We start from the raw sequence: 16115 nt of genomic DNA, 5'->3' as shown, positions 1-16115 counted from the left end.
CACGCAACAGCTTAGAATAGACATTTAAAAACAACACATTTTCAATTCTATTCTCATGAAAAGGTTCGTATTTAACCCATAAAGACCCAAACATCCACAGGACACCAAAATCATTTACTGATATAAAAGTTAAATACCTGTTGATCTGCTAATTCTATCAGTACATGTAAATAATTGGTGTAAAATGCAGTTTTTCATCTTTTCATGTTCATCACATATGACCCATTTGGACGATCAGAGGCTCCGTAGTGAATGTGGAAACACCGTCATCTTCTACAACATTGATTCACCAGTAAAACCCATAGAGTTGGATCAATGACAGTGGATGGAGACACTTAGCTTATGTTTAAGTAATGATATATTTTGCTTAAAAACTCATTTTTTCTTCAGTTTCCTCTGTTTTTGATATAATAATCCTTAGTTTAAGATATTTAAAGAAATGTACTGTATATTTATACCCTTTTAACCCATAAAGACCCAAACATCCACTGTTGGCGAAAAGCACCTACTGATCTAAACTGTTTAATAACTTCTCATTAACTAATACTATCAATCCATGTAAATAATTAGTGTAACATACAGTTTTTCATCTTTTCATGATCATCAAATGTGACCCATTTGGACGTTCAGAGGCTCCGTAGTTACCATGGAAACACCATCATCTTCTACAACATTGATTCACCGGTAAAACCCATGGATTTGGATAAATAACAGTGGATGGAGACACAAGGTTTATGTTCAGTTAATGATTTATTTTACTGAAAAAGTCACTTTTTCTTCCATTTTCTCTTTTTTTGATATAATAGCCCTCAACTTTAATCTAAGTTTTTATGAACATCTACATGATCAGTGAATTAAATACAGGAAAATACCTGATTTTCCCTTAAGAATGCAAAAGACTGAGTGTAATATTATAATAAATGGGGAGAAATCACTTAGGAAAGGTTAAAAATAGAGAAAAATTAATTTGGGAACTGCTACAAAAGTAGCACTGGGTCTTAATGGGTTAAAGGCAGTAATGTTATTTTATCGCCATTAGTGGACTCCAGTAGAAAATACCGGTTGTGGATCTAGTCTGAGTAACACTCAGTTAATAACAGGGATGTTCATCAGTAATTTATTAATCACTTAGTCAAAACAGTAATTTTATATTTACTTTGGGTGGAAGAAAATTTATTTTTTACTTCAGAGATGAAGAACCAAGGTTTCTAGGTGGTTTTCGGGCATTACTTTACAGTTTTTAATCTCCTTCATGCCCAGTCAGAACCACATACTGTATCTCCAAATATGTTGATTTTCAATGATTGTAATAAACTGAAGGATTAGGTGTTTCCTTTATTAGCTGAGTGTGATATTTACCTCCTTCTGAAGCTAAATAGTCTTTAAAACCCCTATTTGATTCACTGGAAAATGCATCCGGATAAAGCTGAAAACTTGTTTTTTTCTGAAATTGTGAAACATTTTAGTGATATACATGTTTCTTTCAGCACAATAAAACTACAAGCATAAACTGATCATAACTTTGCCATAACTTTAAAACCACTGACAGGAGAAGTGATAATAATATTGATTATCTCATTACAATGGAACCTTTCACTGGTTTGAGTATATTAGGCAGCATGTCAACATTTAGCCCTTGATGCTGTGTGTGTTGGAAGCAGCAAAATAAGCAACATAAGGAACTGTGTGACTTTGACCAGGGTCATAATGTAACAGTGATGACTGGGTCAGAGCATCTCCACAACTGCAGGTCTTGTTGGGTGTTCCTGGTCTGCAGTGGTTAGTACTGACCAAAAACAGACTAAGGAAAGTCATCCCAATCTCAGGACTCATTCATGGAGGTCCAGCTCTCGACTTCAGGGACTTCAGGGATCTGCTGCTAACACCTTGGTCCAGATACCACAGTCCACCTTCAGAGGTCTGGTGGAGTCTAGGAGCTGTTTTTGTGGTAAATCTGGACCCTACACCATATTAGTCAGGTGGTAATAATGTTCTGCTCCCATCGATGCACGACTGGTTGGGATCCAGTTGTTTTTTAGGTACTTTTGGAAGGTACTAAACACTTTACATTTGGAATCAACAACAAGATCTGGAGATGCTCTGACCATCACAATTTATCCCTTGTCAAAGTTGCTCAGATCCCATTTTTGCTGTTTCTAACACATCAACTTCAAACTCTACCTGTTCACTTACTGCCTAATACATCGCACCCACTGACAGGTCCCATTGGAATGAGATATTCAACATTAATACCACTTTTCCTGTCAGTGGTTAGAATATTGTGGCTGATCGGTGTCTATGATCTTATATAATACGATGGATGACTGTAGATTAAATTGCCAGCAGTATATATACTCGTAACACCCAGGGAAGTGTTTAATGTTAGTGTTTGCTGCAGGGTTGCATGTGAGCTTTGTTTCAACTGATGGAGTTAGAGTGTGTTTCACACACATGTTAAATGCATAAAGCAGAAGATGTGGCCTTTCAACTGAAATCCAACAAGAAGCACATTGGTCTTTTTTGTGTGTAACCCTGTGTTAGGGTTCCTTGAAAAGAGTAGATGTTGAAAGGATGTAAAATGGTTCAAATGTGCTCAACCTTAATAACTTTTGCAGTATTAACATAAAAACATGTATAATAGTCAAACCATTACCTGCACAATGACTGACAAGGAGTGCATTTTGCAGATAATACTTACTGTTGAATAAGTAAGGCTTCAATGCCTGACTTTTAGTTGAAAAGGATCTAATACTTCTCTCATGACTGTGACAACTTTACTAAGATTTTTAAAGATTTGTTCGGTTCCATCTTGAACAATCTTGGTCAGTTTAGTTTAGTTTATTTAGTTTAGTTTATTAGTTTGATCCCCATCAGCTGCTGCATACCCCAGCAGCTACTCTTCCTGGGGTCATCAACAACACAAAAACAAAGCACCAACAATTTCCCACAACTCACTCAACAAACAGGATGTACATACACTCCACACAACAACACAAAACCAAAAATCAGCAACAGCACACAATACAAAACAATTACAATAATAATATCAACAACAACAGAAAATAAATAAATAAATACAATAAAATAAAATAAATAAATAAATAAATAAATAAAATAATAATAATAATAATAATAATAATAATAATAATAATAATAATAATAAATAAATAAATAAAAAACAGCTCCACAACAAACAAAAAAACAAACCGTCTAGATGATGTCATTATAGGATATACAATAGCTCAGACAGTTATTCTTGGGTAAATATAAAAATTCTCAACCTTTTAGAAAAACTAACTGCTTGAATTTCTGAAATTAAAAATTGTGGCAATGTATTCCATGCCACCATTGCCCTGTATTGCACACTACCCTGTATTTGATTCATCCTACAAGCAGGCAACAGGAAATGTCTGTCCTCTGACTGACGTGTGGAATGTTGATGGATGTCACTGAAAAAAGTCAGTTTACTGTAAAGAAGTTCAGGTGTTTTTGTAATTATGATGTTTCTAATAAATTTAACTAAAGAGTATCTAATTCTGCCTTTAACATGTAATCAGGCCAGACGGGTGTGAGTGTCACTAGTACTTGTTCTAAATGGACAGTTTAGGACTATTCGAGCTGCTTTATTTTGCACAATTTGAAGTTTATTTAGATTTATTTCTGATGTGTTTGACCAAATGATTGAACAATAATCTAAATGCGACAGAACTAATGATTCCACTAGTGTTTTCCTTATTTGATATGGTATGCAATTAACCTTTTATGGGGCACTCATAGAAATACTCTGAAATTCAGAGTTTCAACCTTAAGGCTCCCACACACTGTGTGATTATCAGCCATCTCAGACAAAAGATAGCAATCGTGAGAGAATAGTGGCGATATCTTTGGTTTTGGCCCTAAACTGGTGGTCTTACATTGCACTGTGAGAGATGTTCAAGGACAGCTGTTGTCACAGTCTTGCGACCAAAGACAGCCTGCGATAAAATTCTGACACTGTCAGAAATTTGGAGTGAGCATCTCACAGTGTGACTGCTGCTGCAACCTATGTACGCTAACTGACCAATAGAAATGCAGTATGAAATGGCGTACTGATCAGCGTGACAATGAAAGTGAGACCATAACAGTAAATGCTAATGTTAAATGCTAGCAGATGCTAACAAGGACCTATTTCAAGCTCTCTTTGCAAAATTGGCATCCCAAGTTGGCCTCTCTTTCCGAGCCGCGACCACGTCCATATTCTCCTCCTCCCCCTCCTTTGTTTTGACTTATTGTCCACACATATAAATGCTACTAGGGTGAATGTTCAGCTACTTCTTTGTGTTCTTGTTTTTAATGGATGGATTGCGCACTCTGATACTGTGTAATTCTTGCGCATTCACGTTGACTCATGTACATTGTAGCTTGTGTTTTCATCGTGCAATCTATTCACAGCATAGTGCAATGTGCACACTGTAAACTTCATGTCGTACCGTGTGGCTTGCTGTGAACTTATAAGATTGTTAAAGTCGCACAGTGTGGGAGCCTTTAGTGTGATATTGGAGGACCTAACAAGACTTTATTACTTGTGAGAAAAGTTTTCAAAGAATATTTATTATGTGGAAAATCAAGGTCAATGAAGTTACCATATTTGGTTCCTTACCCATAAGTGGCAAAAAATAAATAAATAAATAAATAAATAAATAAATAAATGAATAAATGAATAAATCCAAGAAGTAAGTATAAAAAAATACAAGAAAAACACATGTAAGGTGAAAGGAACACGCATTTTAGAACATTAGAACAACACTTGTAGAACATACCAACAACATAAGTGCTGATCCAGACCCCTGTCCACATCCACATTCTCCCTTTGAACATCATTCCTTACATTAGTACCATTACTTCATGGTACCTAACAAAGCAGATACACTCACTGTTCATGCAGAGGTGGACCTTACAGACCCTGTAGACCACACTGGACCTGAGATTGTTGACTCACTGTCCCCACTGTAACTGTTGCTGTCAAGTTTTGTAATGTATGCATAAATTACCAAAAATAGTCACTTGCCCGATAAAGGGTTAAAACAAAAAAGGCATATTTTGTGTAGAGTAAAAAGCCTATTTTGAGCTCACTATTTTCACAAATCTTATCTAGGTTTTAAAAGACTATCCTGACTTGGAAAACAGTTCAGTGGCATTAAGGTAACTGCTTACACAGCTTATAATGGCACAAACACTAAGGCCACAAAGGAAAACAACCCAAATGTCAATGTTCACTACACACTAGAGAATTCTCACTCTGCGATCGGCTTGTCTTCATCGATGTTTGCTCGCTTTGCTCGACACTTTCCATCAGTAATCATTTTTAAAAAAAAGGTAAGCATCTGGACATCCAAGCCTCTTAATTAAAGTACTGGTGTTTTTCCAATGTGAGAGAAATCATGAAAAATGGCCTGTCATGGCGAGTTTCTGAAACCAGATGACAAAGCTGGAAGGCTGAGGAGCTGCTTTCCAAACAGAACCACCGGGCTTAATAGCTGTTAATTAAATTTAATTGTTCAGAGCAAAGCATGAGGCTCAAACAGCATGGCTTAAATATCAAGTAATTTAAACACAGATTGCTATTACCTGCTTATTCTTGATTAATTTCAGGCATATTGACCAGTCTTCAGCCAGAAAAAAATGATCTACGGCTTAGTTTATTTCACAGCTCCCATACTCATTTGGTCTTTTAAACAACTTACACAAACAGGAAAGTGCAATTTTAGGAAAATATATCAGGCATGCAGCTTGGTAAAATAAAGATATTTGTCAACCAGTCTTTCTGTGAGCATTACCAGACTACCAGAACCTCTGGCCAGTATTTGGGTAATATATACAGTTGCAAGTGTGTGTATGACATGATGTGCTTTGAAATAAATTCCTAATACATTGAGCTTTCGTGATTTGTGGTCTCGGAGCGCAGCATCTGAGATGTAGACTTGTATTTCAAGTGTGTTTTTACTTGGGCCAAGATGTTGCACCGCTCATTATTTTCCTCTGACTTTTGAAGCCCTGTCGTTTATCAGAGAGATTTATTGGCGAAAGGACTTCCAGATGTTTTCAGTATCTTCTCAGACAGTGTGCATGTTTTTAACATTAGACTTATAGATTGTTTTAAGCAGCAACATATGAACTACTTATAAAAGATTAGATGTGAATACGCTATTTGTTATCCCGAGTCTTGGCCCTAAATTAGAAGTTTAAACCATAACTCTAGTGATTCTGTATACTTTTGTTAATATCAGCAAAACCTGTGGAAACATCAGCACTATAAATAAACGTTAGAGTCAATAGTCTAACCTGATGAGGCTATACTTTTAGAAGTTATGGTGGGGTTATATATTGGATGCTTGAGGAGGGACCAGGGATTTTCAGGAGGGCATTTTCAGACTGGGTATCCAGATCTGTGCTGTACCTGGATACGATCACACCTTTCCTGCAGATGTTGCCTTCACAAGCACATACCGCAGCATATGCCTGAAAATGAGTAGGTGTTACAGGGCCGAAACAGTAGGTGGCGGTGTGGAAGGAATTCTGTTGCTATCCAATAAACGCAGAAGTGACAAACCTTTACGTCGTCAACCGAGAGACTGTTCTGTTCACAGCAAATACTTTTCTATCTCTTAGCGTGTTTAAGGCAAAGAGAAGAGAGAGTGGTTTGGTCGATAGGGTGAGCGTGTGCCGCACAGATCCGAGGCTTTTTCAGAAGACAACAGGAGCACCATCTATGGTCTTGCGGTGATTAGGTCATTTCCAATCTCGGGTACAGATTGCTTTCACATGGCAACGTTCTGTACTGGAATCCACGTAGTCCATACCCAGGACTACCTTCTCAGCTGGGCTTGTACGGTACTTGTGCATGGAATGTTTGCATTGGCTTTAATAAAATAAAGTGGATTTTGGGGTCAAACATACTTGGATACGAACTCAGATACCCGGTCTGAAAATAGCTTAAGGCAGAGGTGTCAAACATACGGCCTGTGGGCCAAAACCATCCCTCTAAAGGACTCAATCCAGTCTATAGGATGAATTTTCAAAGTCTAAAAATCAAACAGAAGGCATTAACAGTCAAGACTATCACTGAGTCTTCACAAGTTGTGTTGATCATACAATGAAATGCTATATTTTTCAGTTCCAGATGCCTGGGACTAAATGTTTTGTGCCTTTGTCCATCTACCGAGATCTGAATGTTGAGCTGAGGCATAATATTGTTAAAATCCCACTTATTTACTTTAAATTTCTAGTTGTTTCTGTAAAATCACAGCATTTTTATACTGTAATTTTACTTTTTTGCACTAAAACGAAAAGAAACATTTACATTTGTTATTATTTATTTATGTATCTTGTCATTGTGCTATTATTTTCCTGGTCTGGCCTGCTTGAGATCAAATTTGTGCTGTATGTGGCCCCTAATCTAAAATGAGTGTGACACTCCTGCACTGAGGCAACTCCAAAATGAGGCCAATGGGAAAGTAGGCTATGTTAAAGTTGTAATACCACTGATAGCCACTAGGATATTTTACAAAACAAATATTTCTTTGTACTTTGTTTTGTGTTTGTTTTAAGGTATATTCACACACACAAGAATTCAAAAACTGTAAACACTTAATAACAGCATGGCAGTGAGATTATTTTTTTCATTTTTTCCAGCCCTAGAATGTCATTTACTTATCTCTAAAAATACTAATTCAGTGGTCTTTCAAGAGTAACTGTGGTTTTAATCACATTATTTGGACCCTCTAATAAGTGATCTGAAGGTCCATTGTGAAAATGTTCCTCCATTAATAATAAATTGATTCTAATAGAAGGCTTTGATGAACAGGTCAGACTTATGGAGCTTCTGTTAATTTAATAAAACACACTTTTTCCTGACATACCTGTGTTCCTGACCTCCACTGTAGTTGTGGTTAATATGTTACACTAACCAGACCATGTTACTCGATGCCTGATGAAGTTTGGTGCTTTATGGGGTCAGTATGTTAGCTTTTAGCATTAGCTCACCAATGACCCCTTGCACTCCTGTAGCTCCACCCCTTTCCCCCAAATATGGTCACTTTTAGTCCTAAAAGGCCAACATGGCAATCACTAAATCATAAATACACAGGAGGGACATTTTCCTGTTTGGGATGGACAGGAACACCACAGTTTTCAGGCAAAATGCTGAAAGTTGAAGCTAATAGTTGAATCTTGACCTTTTAAATTGGACTGTTGAGGTTTGGGGTTTTTCAGATTCTGTTATGTGCCACCATAAGACAGTTTTTATGTTGGTTGGTCACGTTATGTTTAAAAGTGTAATATCCTAGGAAAACCTTGAGGAAATTTCCACAAATATGGCATAAACATTCACTTGGATTCAAGGATGAACTGATTCAATTTTAGTGGCTAAAGGTTAAGGTCACTTTGACTTCACAAAACACATTTTTGTCCATAACTCAAAAAAGTCACACATGACAAAATTTCACATGTAACAGGATGAAATGAAAAAGTGATGACATTTTATATCCAAAAGGTCAAAGGTCAACTTGACTGTAGAATCACAATGTTCTGTAAAAACCCTTTATAGGTGCAGAAAGCATGTTTCTTATTTTATTTCTGTGCTTCATCATCATCATGATGGATCCATTATCTTTCTATTTTCTGTCTGTACACAGAGTGGACAGATCTGATTGAACTTGCATTATTGTGTAAAAGGAAAAGAGGCACAACACTCTTAGCATGTCACTAAAATGAAAGGTACCTGGTGTAAAGTGATGATTCATCTAGTGGTGGCTGAGATGTTTCAGCCTGAACAATGTGATTGTGTAAAGCAACACTGCTAATGGGGCTAAATTCATTTCCTCAGGTGTTCTTTATTTTTACCTAAGAGTATGAGTGTATATATATATATATATATATATATATATATATATATATATATATAAAAATATATATATATATATGTACTTGACTGAGTCATGGGGGCTACAGCCCACTGACTGCTAACATCATACATTATGCAAATTTAACTTCCTCAAATTAACCTTAAACCCAGCTTGTCGAAAATGATTGTAATTTTTTCCATTTCAGTACATTTCCATTAAGCAGAGATGACAGCTATTTAAGGAGAGGGAAGTTAAATAGTGCAGTGTTACAGTAATAGACTCCAGTCTAGTTGTAAAAATAGTCATATTCATGGGAATAAGCGAATACATTTTATATTAAAAAGGCCGCTGAAGCGATGAATCACCAGAAATGAGTGGGAAAATCATCTTTGTGCCTGACATTATTAAACTATTGTTAACATCTGACCCTGGATCTGCTCGCAGCTCGACCTGGCTGATCGTGACCCCTGTGATGAGATTATAAAACCGCAGGACGGAAACCAGAAGAGAACACATGCGCAGTATTGCTTGATGTGGTTATTTTCTGCTGTTTATTTGGTCTTTGATTTGATTTTTCACCAACTGATGCAGGTTTGGTGAAGGCAGCTGTAAAAATAATGCATCACAGTTTGGAGGTAAATAGCTGGTTTTGAAGGAGGCAGCAAAAGATTTCCGTCATTTAAGAGGAAAAACAAACAGTTGTTTGTGTCTGCGGATACAGAAATAACCTTGGGAGTGGAGATAAGAAGCCGCCGGGCCACTTTTGTTGTCACTAACGAAATGTGACATTTGGGCATTAGAGCTGTTTCAAGTCAACGTGCATAAGAAATTTGTATTTGAACAACTGGCTCTTTCCATCTCAGGGTGCAGGAACAAGCAGGAACAGGTTTGGCCTGGTGCTTATAGTGGATGTATCCATAAATTATCATCAGAGCGCTCGCTGCTGTTTTTGTGCAGCTTCACCCACATTGAGTTTCAGCTCATGCTCCTCTCCTCTCATATCTCAGCTGCGACTTTGTCATGCAGCCAAGCACGTAATACGCTCTGAGCTCTGTATCATGTCCAATTATAATTAGCTTTGTCAGGCCTGAGCCCTACAACCCTCATGCAGATAATATGATAATATGTCTTCATAACCAAGTGACCTTACATGTGCAATATTTCTCTCCTTCTTAAGATTGCGTGTCAATAAAGTAATGGAGTCTGTGAGGCAGTGGCAGGGGGAGATTTAGATGATTGGGCTCTCAGGTGCAGTGATGTATAACCATTATTATTCTACCTGTCGGAGTTGTATACACAGCTGGGCGCAGCATGGCGGCAGCCGGGGAGGGAGATGTGCTTTCAAGGGAGGCCTTTGTTAATAAGCTTTTAATCCTTTGTTAAAGCCGCCGCAGAGGGACACTTTCTCACTTTTACTTGAACAGAGCGATTCAAAGCAGAAATATCAGGTTTTATTATGAGACGACTGCATGCGATGAATGCATACATGTGCAACATATGGTGCAGATTAGTTGAGCTTAAATGATCAATTGATTCTTGCAAGAAAATTAATCAGTATGTTATTGGATTTTCAGTCTGTAAGGACGCCAAGAGGCCCGTTCTACTGAACAGGTGCAAACTAGTATCATGTATAATCCACTCCAATAGTCATAGCAATTATTAATAAGAGATTGATATTTGGAATCGAGTCAAATTTCAGAATAATTTGACCACAAAACAGCTGAAATGCCTTTAGGCTGACTGTCAATCAGATAAAGTAAGAACAATTCAGCATCTAACAGCATTCTTTGTCACACTAAAATGGAGGGATTGTTGTCAAACACTACTAAATAACTATGTTCTTTTTTTATTTCAGTGCTGATGGGATATCAGATCAATCAAATACCGTTGTAAGTGGGGAGTATAAACTTCTTTTATTGGATATTGGATACATATATTGATGTTAAAATACTGAGTATCAGCTCAGCCAATCACTGGATTTGATGTTTGATCAAATAACAGATGGAAGTATTTAAATCTTAGATGTTTATTGAGTTCAGTCTGTTCATCTCATCTATTGAACCCAAAGTGATATTTAAGATCTCAGATTACAACCCACTACGTCTATAGTAACATTTAATACTAATTACGTAAATGTTGACCCTCAAAGACCTAAACAGCCATCAGCGATCAAAACCAAACTCACCAATCACCAATTTTATCCGTACACTTAAATAAGTCAAGTAATACTCAGTTTCTCTGCTTTTTAACAGCATCAGATATGATCCATTTGGATATTCGAAGCTCTGTAGTGAACATGGAAACACCATCATCTTCTTATATATATATATATATATATATATATATATATATATATATGTATGTAAAAGGGCTGTCAAAATTCATACGTTAACGCGATTAATCTGATTAAAAATTTTAACACAATTAACCTGTCTGCAGCACAGAATGACTCTGTACGTCTCTGGCAACACATCTGGGTTAGTTTGTCCAAGTAGAGTTATCATCACGCATGAACAAATGTGCAGTTGATCCAGTAGTGACAGGCAGCAGAACCAACCCATAAAGATGGAAGACAGTAAACAGCACGTTGGCCCTCTGGATGGAAATATGAGGACAAAAAAAACCCAAGACGGAACAGTTGTTTCAAGTTGTTTTGTTGAACCCGTTGAAGGAGTTTAATAAACACAGTACATGTATGTTCCCTTCTTTGTTGAGTCTGTTTGCTCATGCAAAGGGAAAAGTGATTAATATAGATTAAAAATTAATATTTAACTGTGATTAATCGAAAAATTTTGGTGAAAAAGGTAACTTTTCTTCAGTTCTCCATGTTTCTGAAATAATAACCTTCAACTTTAATCTGTGCTTTTTTGAACATCTACATGATCAATAAATGAAATATAGGAAAATACATGATTTTCACTGAAAAACTGCCAAATATAGAGGATAATATTATAATAAATGGTGATAAATCACTTAAGAAAGGTTAAAGTAGGGAGAACCACCTTAAAAGTAGCACTGGGTCTTTATGGGTTAAAGTGTTTAAGAAAAGTCTAAAGCTCAACAGTAGAGGTTAAGTGGTTTGTGGTTCCTAAAAATGTTGTTAATTGCTTGTGAAAATAATTCAGTTGCAGATTTACGGCTTTTAATTTGATACTGACATTCACATCCTTGTCATGACTGATTTGTTTTCCCTTAAGTGGACATGTGCAGCCATGCACACGTCCATCTTGTGTTTTATCAGAGGTCGGCTCAAACACACACACAGAACACATGGACATGTATGCGGTATCTGCCGTTCCCATGCACTGCTGCGTCTCACCCTGCTGCTGCATGATGGAGGTGGAGAGGCTCTTTTAAGAAAATACAGCTCTGAATTCCTGACAGGCCGAGGTTTCACTAACACTGACGCAACGTAATGAGGGAGCCAGAGGTGAGGCCTATCTCAGCACGTCTGTGTGGATTTCCCTGAGTGATTGATGTGCTCCAGTCAAATGAAGCAGTGGGCTGAGTGATATGACACTTGTCTCGCTGTGACACACGTGTTCGCGGCTAACGGTTATTGGTGTTGATGGGCCCCACTCCACTCAGCCAGCCAGGCACAGTTATTTTGATCCCTTGTTCTTTTATTTCTGTCCCCCCTCTTCCCTGTTTTCTGTCTCCTTGCCACATCAAATCAGAGTTTAGAAACAGAGGCAGGACCCTCAGGTGCTAGCTTATTAAGCATCAGGAGCTGAGACGAGATGAAAGTAATAATGGAGACCAGACAGCTGGGTGGGCACCTGACATCTCAGGTAGGAACAGACATTGACATTTGGTAAAAAGACCCATGGAAGAGGCTACCGAGTCTCAAGATACATCCCGAAATCCCCAAAGTTTGCATGTAATTTTAATACACACTTTCTCAAAACATTTTCAACCAAAACAAACCATGACAAATCATTTTTAAAGTGAATTATTTAGTCTTAAAAATGACAGAAAATAGTGAAAAATCATGGTTCATTACAATATTTTGTCTGAGCATCAGTTAAATATTTAAAAGGTTTCCCTTTACACTGATATAAAAACTAAACCTACAGCGTGTCAATCTGACAATATGTTGTATTTACACGTGATAAATGATTTAAAACATTTCATTAACTGCTGAAACTCTTAGTAACTATGCCAAATGATTGATGTCAGGGGAAAAGGAAAAGAGCCCCATTTGTAACTATTCTTTTGAGTAAATTATGCACGTTTCGGTCGCAGAAATTGTTGGTTTTAGACGGTTTAAAGTGAAAAGTCATCACATTGCTCTGGTAGTTTTCTTCCTTGGCATCTTTAGCTAAATAGGATGTAAGGTCAGCAGCAAGATGATGAATGATGAAACGCTTTGTTGTTGGATAAACATCTAAACCAGTGGTTCTCAATCTTTTTCTGTCAAGCCCCCCTCTTGGAGGATGAAAAATCTTGAGGCCCCCCTCAACCCCAATAACAATGGAACAGTGGTGCAATTATAAATTTAGAAACACCATTATTGTAACAGTACTTTTTGTTCAAATTAACCTCCTAAGACCCAGTTATGGATGTTCTGTCCACATTTGTGGACAAGAGTTTCACAACTTTATACAAAAAAAAAAAAAAAGAAAACTGTACACCACAAAGGACATTCCATAAAAATTTTAAAAACTACATCTGAAAAAACTGTTGTATCATGATGTTTCCAATACAGGCAGTCATTTAATACAAAACAAAAAAAGCTTGTACTTTGCTGATATTTCCTGGGTCTTAGGAGGTTAAAAATAACTTTTAATTTTTGCTTGAACAAGAAAAATAAACTCTACAAGACTGCTACCTGAGACAATATTTTTCCAAGTAAGAATAGGAAATGCACAATTATCTCACAACTATGACAAAGTTAGTTTTTTTTTAGAACAACAAACACATTTTGGTAACAAAGATTAACATCTGAACAATATCAGTGGCTGCAATGAGCCGGTTCACATGCACATCTCAGAACATTAAAGTGTAAACTGTGCAAAAACACAAACCTGTCACATGTTTCTTTTCCAGTCCAATCCTTGTCTGTTCTCCAAACCTAAACTCTTTGTCTAGTTTAGTGACAGATCGCCATGGCAATAGATTGGTTCGTTGTACGTCCCTAAAATGAGTCCAGGGTGCTCCAGTGATAAAACATTAGTTCCACCTGCTATATGTTCTAACCTGAAGAAAAAAAAAAAAAAACACCCCGGAGTGACCTCATGGCCCCCCCCCCCCCCCCCCAGCAAGCCTTCACACCTCCCCAAGGGGGCCCACCCCACAGTTTGAGAACCACTGATCTAAACAGATGTGATGCTTTGTTTGCTGTCCACCATTTTCACCTACATTGTTGTTATTATTTCTACTCCAGTGTTTGCATATTGTTAAGTGGGTTCATACTACAGTCTCACACTAAAGAAATCTCACATATTGTTTAAGGTACCAAAAAGGATGGTACAGAGTTTTGGGTGTAGTGTTGTTGTAGACCAGCCAACCAAATGTTATCGTCAGCTGACACATTTTAGTAGCATGTAGACGGATACGGACTCTATAACCACCCCATTAAGGTTCAACAGTCACACTATGTAACGTGTCTAAAAAAAATGTGGCTATGACATGTACATATCAGGTCATGTTTTCTATTTGCACCGTTATAGCTGTAACCAATGAAGCTAAGCTAATGGTTGTGCTGCTGCAAAAGATGTATTTATATATATGGAAAACCATCTGAAGTTGAAAGGGAAGAGGAGACCTGGTTTTCTTCTGGTTGGTTAATATGTAAACATACAGTAGTGTGTAAAAGTCAAAAATTTGGTTTGTTGGTTTGTTAAAGGGGTCATATTTTGCTAAACCCACTTTTATTAGTCTTTGGTGCATTTATTTGTGTATTTGGACCCGAATAGTTCCAAAAGTTTGAATTTGAACCCATTTAGTTCATTTTTTTGTGTCTTTTATGGCTGTGCACATATTTCCTTTATTTTCTTGTTGCATTTGTAGAAAAGAGAATGAGAAAAAAAAACATGTACGGTCATTTCAACCCTGAAAAACATTAAAATAGCATATCTTTCATCTAAGTATTTCCATCTTAAAAAGTGAATCCAAAACACAAACTGTCATGGTAGCCCCACCCCCTCTATATCAGCCAATGGGATACAGGTCAAACTAAAAATTAAACATCCTGTATAGTGTTGCTATAGGTGATTTCTGTCTTTTTTTTTATAGATTTATTCTGGGAAATAAAGTTGTCATCTTTCAGATATTCATGTTAAAGTGTTGTGATCACGCTAAATGGGTGTGGCTCAACATGATTGACACCTCCAACAACCAATCACTGCCCAAACTTATGCTCAGGCTTTATTTTAGCTTCACGTTTAAGCCGCAGGAGCAATCGTGTCCATTTCAGCACCACTGACAGTTTGTATCATAAATTTTCACATTTTGACAACGATCTTCATCATCATTTTTCTTGCTTTTTCTGGCTTTATCAGTTAATTGATTGGTTGTAGAAGTCATTCGAAGAAGTGGGATGGAAATAAGTTTAAAGGCGTCTTTTTCTGCTTCACAGCGAGCGTGTTATCTTGTAAAACATTTCCGACATCAGATGCCCTTTCTTTCATTTCGACAACCATGGATTAAACACTGATACACTCTAATGACTAGTAATTGGATTAAAGTGATTATGCATTGATCAGCGGCTGTTTCTAAACTACTGGAAACATTAATTTTTTTTTTTTTTTTTTTTTTTGTTACTTTTCTTTTCTCTCTGACAGATGCGTCGAGCAGTTCCAATGGTCACAATATGGTTGCCATCAAACACTATCCACTTCTGGTGTCTGTGACAGCTCTCATTATTGGAGGCCACCGAATAGATACCAACTGATAAAAGCATATCACACGGCAGAGGAAATTGAATTCTGGAGGACATAAATTCTGACTGCGGGAGATCATAGTCAGCAGCTAATTTAAGGAAGATTAAATTAATTTCAATGACATCCATTCTATCTTGACGAAGTCGCTACATAACATAATATAGCTCTGTTGCCTTGAGATAAGAGGATAGTCATTTTCGACTGGGCACAGCACTAGCTGAGGATCAAGCCCTAATCCCATTGCTGCAACCTTTTTTACAGAACATCATGGAGGATACAGAGTGTCTGACAGCCATTATTCACTAAGGGGATTTTAAAAGTCTTTCACTTTACTGTGATAATTTAATTG

At 37.1% G+C, this 16115-nt stretch overlaps 1 long non-coding RNA gene across 1 annotated transcript; it reads left to right on the top strand.

Moving 5' to 3' along the window:
• Positions 1–1455: 1455 nt before the first annotated feature.
• Positions 1456–14051, top strand: LOC115410271 (uncharacterized). Its single transcript, XR_003934077.1, has 3 exons — positions 1456–1465; positions 10494–10503; positions 13886–14051. It is a non-coding gene; the product is annotated as an uncharacterized LOC115410271 (long non-coding RNA).
• Positions 14052–16115: the final 2064 nt, after the last annotated feature.

Source organism: Sphaeramia orbicularis, chromosome 19 (genome assembly GCF_902148855.1).
Source record: "Sphaeramia orbicularis chromosome 19, fSphaOr1.1, whole genome shotgun sequence".
Lineage (NCBI taxonomy): Eukaryota > Metazoa > Chordata > Actinopteri > Kurtiformes > Apogonidae > Sphaeramia > Sphaeramia orbicularis.
Note: the sequence above shows the minus strand (reverse complement) of the source record. Positions and strands in the feature narration are given on the sequence as shown.